The sequence below is a fragment of the Protopterus annectens genome, chromosome 3.part1, assembly GCF_019279795.1.
Source record: "Protopterus annectens isolate FY-2018-M chromosome 3.part1, PAN1.0, whole genome shotgun sequence".
NCBI classification, from domain to species: Eukaryota; Metazoa; Chordata; order Ceratodontiformes; family Protopteridae; genus Protopterus; species Protopterus annectens.
In genome coordinates this window covers 525,110,236-525,119,805 of record NC_056732.1, presented here as the reverse complement: position 1 = coordinate 525,119,805, position 9,570 = coordinate 525,110,236, and the positions used below count along the sequence as shown (strand labels likewise).

Here is a 9,570-nt window from a genome sequence, read left to right as displayed (position 1 = left end):
AAGAATGCATGGATCGTACTAGCCCAAGCAAAACCAAGACTCACTCCTCCAAGAAAATGAAACCAGTTTGGTGGACCCCTGCCATAAACAAGCTATACAATAGAAGGAGGAAACTAATACAGAAAAGAGTAAAATCCCAAGAAGGGAAGACATCCCTGATCAGTATCAGCAAGAAACTATGATCCCTCATAAAATCATCCAAGGCAAGCTTAGAAAGAAAAATTGCCAAGGACTCCAAAGATAATCACAAGGCATTCCTTAGCTATGTCAAGAATCTAAGTGGCAATGCTCAGATTTGCTCGGAGGTAGTGCAGAATAGCACAAAATACACTGAACCGACCGATATTGCCAACATCCTGGCAGACAGGTTCAGTGCAAACTTCACCCCACTCTCACCCCCAAAAGGGCCCATAACCATACCAGAAGAATGTAGAGCCCCTGAAATCACAGACACTCAGGTTAAAACAGCCCTCTCCAAAGCCAAAAACACAGCATCAATGGGTCGGCATCCCAGGCTTCGTCCTACACAAGCTCAAAGACAAACTAACCCCTCACCTAAACACACTGCTCAAACTCAGCCTCTCCACAGGCTACGTACCCATAGAGTGGTGCAGAGCAACGGTTATTCTGCTCCACAAAGGTAGAACCACAACAGACCCCGGGAACTATCGCTCTATAAGCCTGACTAGCTTGGTCTGCAAGGCTATGGAGTGCATCATCATGGAACTCATTAACAGAGACATTGGGATCCTCCAAACACTGGACCCTACCCAGTTTGGCTTTGTTAAGGGCAGATCATGCCTCCTAAACCTGGTGGAGTTCTTTGAGACAGTTACCAAGGCTATAGATGAGGGAAAGGTGGTACACACAGTCTACCTAGACCTCGCAAAGGCTTTCAACACCATTCCCCATTCTGGTATTATAGACAAGCTCACCAGCCTGAACATAAACCGCTATGTCAAAATATGGGTTGCCAGCTGGCTCATGGACAGAACCCACATGGTGTGAGTTGCAAGAGCTAGGTCTGACTCTAAACCGGTTACAAGTGGCGCTCCCCAGGGCTCAGTCCTAGGACCCCTCCTGTTCGGCATATACTTCTTAGAGGTACAGGCAAGCACAGGAGGACTATGGCTCACCAAGTTCACAGATGACTGCAAACTAGGGGCTATAACTGACTCTCTGGCTGACACAGACATCCTCCAAAAGGGTCTCACTGAGATGGATACCTGGTGTCAAAATCATGGCCGCAAGCTAAATGCCAAAAAGTGCATAGACATCCCTTTTAGAAAAAACAAAGTACCCACAAACTACTACATAGGTGGTAGTCCCCTAAATACGGAAAACATAATAAGGGATCTGGGGACCCAAGTAGATAGTAATCTCTCCTTTGATAATCACATTGTCAATGTGGTTAGAAAATCCTTCTATGTAGCCCACTTAATCACAAAAGGGTTTGCATCCAGATCAAAAGAGGTCATTGTGCCCCTCTACTCATCACTCATCAGACCCATCATAGAGTACAAAGCCCCATTTGGGATGTATCTTACAAGACACCTTCAACAGCTAGAAAGACCACAGAAGTACCTCACCAAGAGGATCACTGGCCTCAAACAGATGCCCTATGCAGCTCGACTAAAGAAACTCCAGCTGTACTCAGTTGCATACCACCTGCTCAGAGGTGATTTCTGCCTGACATACAAGGCCATGTCCAACCCAGAATTGATGGACATGCTCCACCTAAAGAAAACCTTATCCCCTCGAGCCACACACTCTAGGGGATCTAAACCTCACCACAACAATAAATAGGACATGCTGGAGGGATAGATTCCTGTCCCAGAGACTTCCCATGCTTTGGAACAAGATTCCAATCTACATTAGGCAGAGCTCCTCACTAACACTCTTCAAGAGAAACCTTGATGAGTGAATGGGAAACAGAAAGTTTACCCCAGTGATCACTTCAGTGGCTCTGCTGGACAGAGGTACAGGGAACTAATCTAAGGGGGTGGTGAAAGCCAACACATTCTGGCTAGGCTTATAAATGCCTTTGGGGAGATAGCTAGTACCTGCCTATGAACCTATGAACCTATGCAGGGTGCAGGGTGAGTCTTGTACCCTTTCAAATAGCATTTTTTTAAATTTTGATTTAAGTTAGGTGTTTGCATGAAAGAATTTGTACTTCAGGAATTGGCACAGTGGTGGTTTGAGTACTCTAGGAAATAATGCTATCATGAAGCATGTTTTTTTTTTCAGATTGAAAACAGCAAAATCATATTTCTCTGTCTCAGCCATCCTATTATAGCTATCTCTTCCCTGTCTCCCTCTCTCTCCTTTTATATTCTCATCTTTGTATTTACAAGTATTCTTAAAGGGTCTTTCACTCTCCAGATATGAAGTGTTTTAAACAAGTCCCAGACATATACTATCACAAATGTATAGTCTGACAGGGAACCACACAGTTGGCATCTAATGCTCCCAAATGTCAACATTGTTTCCAGTATCTAAAACTATGGTTGCCAACATTGCAGACGCTGAAAAGAGACATTTTTACAATAGCTAAAAAATCTGTACTATTAAAATGTATTCAATGAGACTGATTTAAAGTAGTATAAAAATTAAATTCCATTTTCCCAAGGAGGATTTCTAGCAATTATACCTGTAATGATGACATGCGATATCTGTTCATTACTCCATCAGTTGTTTATCGAATCAGCACATGTAATGATGACATGCAATGTCTGTTCATTGCTGTATCGGTTGTTTATCGAATCAGCACATGTAATGATGACATGCAATGGCTGTTCATTGCTCTATTGGTTGTTTATCGAATCAGTACATGTAATGATGACATGCGATGGCTGTTCATTGCTGTATCAGTTGTTTATGGAATCAGCACATGTAATGATGACATGCGATGTCTATTCATTACTGTATCGGTTGTTTATCGAATCAGCACATGTAATGATGACATGCGATGGCTGTTCATTGCTGTATCGGTTGTTTATCGAATCAGCACATGTAATGATGACATGCGATGGCTGTTCATTACTGTATCATTTTTTTATCGAATCAGCACATGTAATGATGACATGCGATGGCTGTTCATTGCTGTATCGGTTGTTTATCGAATCAGCACATGTAATGATGACATGCGATGTCTGTTCATTGCTGTATCGGTTGTTTATCGAATCAGCACATATACTAACATTGGAACGATACAGAGAAGAATAGCATTGTACCCTGTGCAAGGATGACATGCAAATTCATACATAAACAAAATTAAGACAAATTATCTGTCAAGGACACTGAAAAAAGCAAATGACAACTCTTAGAAGTGTGAAATATAAGAAGAAATACAGTTGCATGAATAAGTATTCTAACATAAAATAAACTCGGTGAAATCTTGTCTTCTATGTTTCCAATACTTAGACAATATTCTAGAATTTTATGTTACTTTCCTGGAAAATGAAAGACTTGTGTCTCTGCTGGTCTTCTTTCTTCATTTTAAGAAACATTTTATTGCACTTTTTTTTTTTTGATCTTTAAGTTTTACTTAGTCTTCTGTTTTAATCTTTAGTTGAGTTAGCAAAGTTATGATGCCTTTTAAAATGTTCAAGTAATAGGTGAAAAACTTTATGATGTCTGTGCTTAATAAATTAGTACAATGCACCAGTGCTGTCTACAGGCATGACAGCAAAACATTTAGTATAGTATTTTTCTGAAGTAAGAAATATCTGTTCCCAGAAGTCAGCTAAATCATGACCAAAAAAGACAAAACTATCAAGACATTTTAATTCCAAATATCTTGTGGAATATCTTGTGGAAGGAGGTCAAATGTTTCTTCATTTGGTGAAATTGCATTCTAAAGAGATGTAACTCATAAAATCTTACAGCATGTTAAATTTTCATTAATAGGCAGTAATGTCACGTTTTTTGTCTATGGCAATATAGCCTGTGTTTATTTGGGAATCCTAATATACCCACATTGTTGCTTTTATTTCCAGGTACAATAAAATGAAAACACATTGATGTTTATCCAAATAAGATTAGTTTTAAATGCAATGACTGATACATAAGTGACCTTCATATGCGAGGGCATTAAATGTGAAGTCTGAGAGGAAGATGAACACAAGCAGATTGGAAGTTGCCTTACTTCAGCACTAAGAGGCAGTGCATGGTGATATGAGGTGTTGAACTATTGGAGGTTCAGTCAGCTTATTCAGGACTATACCACAAAGTCCAGAATTCTAGATATAAGAACAAAGGACCATAAGAACAATACTAGGGTAGTGATCACAAGGACCTTAAGATGCCAAGGTATATACATCATTTAAGTAGAAAAACGGAAAAAGTACTACCATCATGAACTTAGCTTGAACTGCAATGGCAATTATATCATAGGCTGTGAATACACTGAGTTAAAAGCCTATCACTCCAGTAAAATGTATTTATTGTCGTGGATTTGGGTGCCTAACACAAATGTTTGTAGAGCCATTCGTTTTGAGAAGAAATAGGAGGTCAAATAGGACTGAATCTTTCATGGCCCCAAGAGCAAGAGACAGTTCACCTTGGATCAGCTAGCAGGCTATTAAATATAAGGACAGTTGTGCTAACCAGTGGTCAAAAGATTTAAGGACTTTAAGTTTATTGGTTAAAGTCACTGGTGCCTTTCTACCTGAGCAATACACTTCCATTTAAACATATCAAAAGAGGCACTGTTTCCAATGATGGGTTTGATAAGGGAAGAGTATGGTGGTTAGATGACTTCTTTGGATCTTGAAGTTATTCACTCAGAAATTAACGGGACCAGACAGAAAGATTTCCTGAATATGGTTGAAACATGACGGAATGGTCTTAATCAAGGCAGTGATCATGAATGTTCAGGTGAAGGCAGTGTTAGCTAACAGTGATTAAATGATTACATGGTTAAATGATAACATGGTTTAGAGTGGGAGGAAGAGTAACAATTAGTAATAAAAAGGATGGTGTGTGATTTCAGATAGGTGAGTTTTGCTGATCTTGAAGACGTGGAACAAAAACAAGTTAGATGCGAGGAAGCAAGCTACGGAATAAATAAGGTACAAGAATGCATCAGAGACAGAAAGTTTTATACAGGGATTTAAAGAGGAGACAAAGGGAAAAATAGGTGAAGGTAAATGTGGTTATAAGAGAATTTTAGTCTAGCAATTAGAGCTAAAGTAGAGCATATAAGAGATAAAAGCAGGGAAGGTGCCAGACCTGAGTAGGGACAGCAGTGAACACATATCAGGATAAAGAGGGAGAAGAAGAAATATAAGTAGAGACAGAAGTAAAGGAAGATTGGTACAGGGACCAGAAGGGATACCGCCCAGGTAACACAGGATCAGTGTGCTGGTAAATTCCCTGACAGAGATCTTCAACAGATTCCTGGCCAGTAAAGATGTGGAGGAGGAAAGGAAGATAAGTGTGGTGACCTTGTAAAAATCTAGCAAAAATCTAGTGAAGCACTCAGAGAGTCCAGGGGAATGGCAGCTTGCTTTGCAACAATACAACAATCCCCAGGATTGCAAACACCAAACAACAGAGCTACAGGCATTGTTTTATGGTTATTAAAGTGAAATACCATTTTCATGAACTGAAATTCCAGAATTATACCCAAAATTATTAACTATATTTCTAATTACTGTTGTTATCCCATTATAATTTTAGAATGCCTCCACATACTGAAAAAAAGAAGAGAAAAGTATAGAGGACTCGATAAAGCAAATTGACAGTTTTACAAGTAGTAAATATACGAAGAAATACAAGTCATTGTGGGTCATTATTCTAGTCTACAATGTCCGGATCCATGAAAATTGTGCATTTCTCCAGTAGATGGACCAAACACTGGAATTTTCAGGTATTTTCTTTGAAAATGGAAACTCACTGTCTCCAGTAAAAGATAATCACCAAAAAGGAGCTGTAAGTTGAATCTAATCCATTTTATAAGTGGGTTTAGGAGAGCATAATTTAAGAATACTGAATATGGACACTCTTCTAACAGATCTAGCATTATGTTAAGTACATTAAGTTTCTTTTCTAGTAAGAAGGGGTCAGAAATTGTAAAAGTTCCCATCAATATACCTGAGTTGGTGCTAATAAATATATTCTCCTTTAACCACAGTTGCCCCAGAAAAGGCCCTGGAGTTTATGTCTAGCTTGTAGTACCTGCTGAATGTACTGAGATTAGACCAAGTGGCTGCTCTGATAACACTGACTATCAAAATATTTTTTGTAAAGTCAGTATAAATGGCAACTGCTATACCGGAATGGGCTTTTGAAATCATGGGCAGACTCCCATTCCCTTTAATGTAGCAAAAATGTAATCAAAAAGCCATCCACAGAGGATGACTTTAGATATCTATAGACCTTTTTTTTGAAGGGTAAATAAGGTAAGGAGTTACTCATTCTTACTGAATTATTTAGCCCTGTTAATGAAGAAACTTGGTATTCTATGGACATCTGTGCAGTTGAGAAGATACTCTATCTTGTGTTCATAACTAGGGAAGACGGCTAGGCGGCTAGTGGACTAATTCAAATTGATCTCTATCAGAACTTTAGGGATGAATGATGAATTGTCTCTAAGGACTACTTTGTCATTATGAAGCATGAGGTCCGAGGAGTTAAAGCTTTGACATCCTTCTTGCCCGATTAATAGCTACCAGGAGACTAGTCTCCAATGTCAGGTACCTGAGGTTATCCTTTGATAATAGTTTAAACACTGGTCTTCTAAGTATGTCTAGGATGAAGTAGAGGTCTCGGGGAAGCAATGAGTCCCTGATCAACTGCCTTAGATAAAAAGCAGTTTTGGGGAAGAATTTACTGATTCTCATGGCAGCTAAGCTAGTTGTTTGCAGGCCTGAGTAAATAGCCCTGATAGATATTGAAATACCTGGTATAGAGGTATATAGTTATGTCCAATTTACAAATCTTTTCCATTTCTCTTGGTATGTCTTCTTGGTAGAGTGCTTTTTTTAAAGATTTCAGGATTTTCTATTACCCATGGTATAAAGTTGGGGTTATTTGCTACATTTAAGTCTGGAGAAGCCATATTAATAACCTAGAGGTGTTGATGTTTAGAGGGATCTCTTGCTGTATATCCAACAAGTTCATTGAAGGTAAGTAGCCTGAAGATCCCTCTAGACTATATGCAGCCAGCAGGGAAACCAAGGTTGTCTGAGCCATTAAAGTGAAATTCTACCAATGAGGACCTCAGCTTTTGGTCTTTTTAGATAGTCTTCAGCATGAAGAGTAATGGGAGGTAGGCATACAGAGGTCTCTACCAGTGCCTCTCTCACCCTATTCTAGTTGGGGCACATTAGGTTTAATGGTTTAGAAGTCTACTACAGGCTGGCTGCATTTTCAGAACATTTTCTTGGCTATTTTCTGCTCTAGGGACAATATGTAGAAAAATAACTGGCTCCTGTTTAGCATATCTGCCAGGTTGCTTGTCTCCACTCTGCTACTAAGAAAAGATTGTGGGCAACAGTCCAGTCCCATCAGTTCACTGCTTCTTTTCAAGGGGTGGGGGGTGGACCTACATTCTTGCTGATGTACCAGACCACTGCTTGTGGTCCACATGAATGGCTAAGGGGCACTTTGGCAGATGGTACTGAAATGCTTTAAAGAAGATTATCAGCACTCATAACTCTAGTACACTAATGTGTAACAAGATTCCTGGTGGCACTAAGAGCATTAAGTCATCTTGTCCTGGAAGTGTCCTCTATACCCAAGGGCAGTTGCATCTGTCATGTTTGAAAACATCAGAAACTGGGAGGTTTGGAATGGGCTGCTTATGGGGTATGAAGCCACCATGCAAGATGTTTCATGGTGAGTCTGCTTTGGAAGTGACTGTGCCATGTGCTTTGCCAGTAGAAATAGCCTATTGCAGGAGGAGTCTCACATGTAGACATGAATGAGGTATACCTTGAGGATGGTCACTGCCATATGTACTAAAATATTGAGGACCTGATCTTCCATGCATGCCTGTATAGGGTTAAGCTGAATTGGAGGGCCTTGTCTTTCTCTGTTTGCAGAAATGTTTCACAAGCCTAGCTATCCAATGTAACCATTAAGAAGGTGATACTCTGGATGCAGGAAAGATGAGGTATGGGGAATACAGACTGTCTTCCTAGCTAATCAGCCTGATCAGAGTGTGTTGGATGAGTTGGTCCACAGTAGGGTCAGCAGGGAGCTAGACATCTGGGTATGGGCATATTTTATTCTTCGGCAGACACTGGTGGACCATGGAGCCACTGGTGGACCGTGCAGCCACTAGTGGACCACTACTATTGCCACATGCTTTTTCGAATGGCCTGGGGGTTCAGTGAGAACTACTACACTAAAGTTCAGATATTTCCAGGATTTTTTGTGATTTTTAAGTTTAAAAATGCAACCTGGAGGTTCAAATGTTTCATCCAGTCTCCTTGCAATAGGCAGGGAAGTACTATTTTCAGCAAGACCATTAAACATTTTATTTTACAGCATATGTATTTTAGCTGCCTAGATCAAGAATATACCTGAGGACTTTTCTACTTGTTTGAGCTTAAAAATAATTTTGAGTAACAACCTTGACCTCTCTTATCTTGTAGGATTTCTAGAATGGTTCATTTTCTCAAGAAGGTGCCTACCTCCAGCTCTGCTACATTTTCTAAATGAGTGGAGCATCTTGGACTTGGGCTTTACAGCTTATATTATGAAGTACATTATGTAACCTCTAGATGCTATATCTCTTGCCCACCTATCCTCAATAATCTGGAGCCACTGCTCTTAGTAGATGGATAGCCATTCCCAACTGCCTTTCAAAAACAAAAGGTAGAGAATGTTTACCCATAGTCTAGCCAAGGCCTCCTGATGAAAGGCAATTATATAAGATGCAACAGTATATAACAACCCTTTAGGCACAATACTCACTTCCTCCGTCTCATGCTGAGAGGGATTGCTATCCTGCAGACCTCATCCCTTCCCACAAAGAAGACTGCAATAGGCATGCTGGTTTAGCACCCCAGACATTACCCCTCAGGCAAGTTCTGGATCTAAGCATCTAAAATAAATATATTGTAAGATAAAATGTCACCGTTCTTTCTTTCTTTGCACTGACAGTTGTTCTGAAACAATTTTTAATTTTGCCCCTCCCTGCACTCCCCCAGGTGACTTCCCCTACTGAAATCATATCTGGTATTGGCTCTTCTGAAGTTTAAGAATGGATTGTGGAGTTTCAAATTTGATGGTCACAACTGTCAGGGTATTGACCTCCTACTTGTCTACTGAGTGCCTGCTGACATCATCAGATGAGAATGAAGACCTCTTGGATGTTTCCTATGGCAATAAAGACTGCAAGAGACTTCTGGATGATATCTGTGTCATGACCTGCATATCCTCAGCATGCCCACTGAGCAGTAGTTACACTAGCTGAGGTATTTTTAGGCATCTGCACCAATAAGCTCTATGCCATGGAAGAGGGCATGGGGTAAGCTGGCACTAAATGAGCCAATGTCATCATCCCTACCAGCATTAGCTTTGACCAGACTTGCAATATCATATCATGGGCTACTG

General features: G+C 40.1%; 1 non-coding gene across 1 annotated transcript; it reads left to right on the top strand.

Moving 5' to 3' along the window:
• Positions 1-3,174: 3,174 nt before the first annotated feature.
• Positions 3,175-3,281, top strand: LOC122799004. The gene has a single exon (XR_006364391.1). It is a non-coding gene; the product is annotated as a U6 spliceosomal RNA (small nuclear RNA).
• Positions 3,282-9,570: the final 6,289 nt, after the last annotated feature.